The sequence below is a fragment of the Penaeus monodon genome, chromosome 32, assembly GCF_015228065.2.
Source record: "Penaeus monodon isolate SGIC_2016 chromosome 32, NSTDA_Pmon_1, whole genome shotgun sequence".
NCBI classification, from domain to species: domain Eukaryota; kingdom Metazoa; phylum Arthropoda; class Malacostraca; order Decapoda; family Penaeidae; genus Penaeus; species Penaeus monodon.
In genome coordinates this window covers 31,413,211-31,413,681 of record NC_051417.1, presented here as the reverse complement: position 1 = coordinate 31,413,681, position 471 = coordinate 31,413,211, and positions in this window count along the sequence as shown.

The following is a 471-nucleotide window of genomic DNA, read 5'->3' as shown; positions in this document are numbered from 1 at the left end:
CTGGGGGGGGGAGTATAAAAAAAAGCCTGTAAGTGTGATCGTGATCAACAATAAAATAATTTCTCTTCGGTTATTGCTGTCGTTATCCCCAAAGTCAAGATTTTTCCATCTTCTATCTAAACCAACGGTGATATAGGAATAACTCACGTATTTTCCTTTCTCACCACTACTGCTGCAAATTCTGCTTATCGTCTGTATGAAAATTCATCAAAAATCAATCAATGAAAGAAATGATCAGACTTAAAATCTATCCTTTATTTCTACTGGTAAGAACATAAGTTTTTTTGCGAATCCGCACCCCACTAGCAATAATTTCGATGAATCATGCACACATAATTGAGCTGCGGTCCAGATTACGGCAAGCAAGTGTTACATTGAAATCCAAGTGAATGTACGGGTTTCAGTATATAATACATGTAAATAAGCAAAAATTAAGTGATAACTTTGTAAGATCCATTCACCTAATTTATT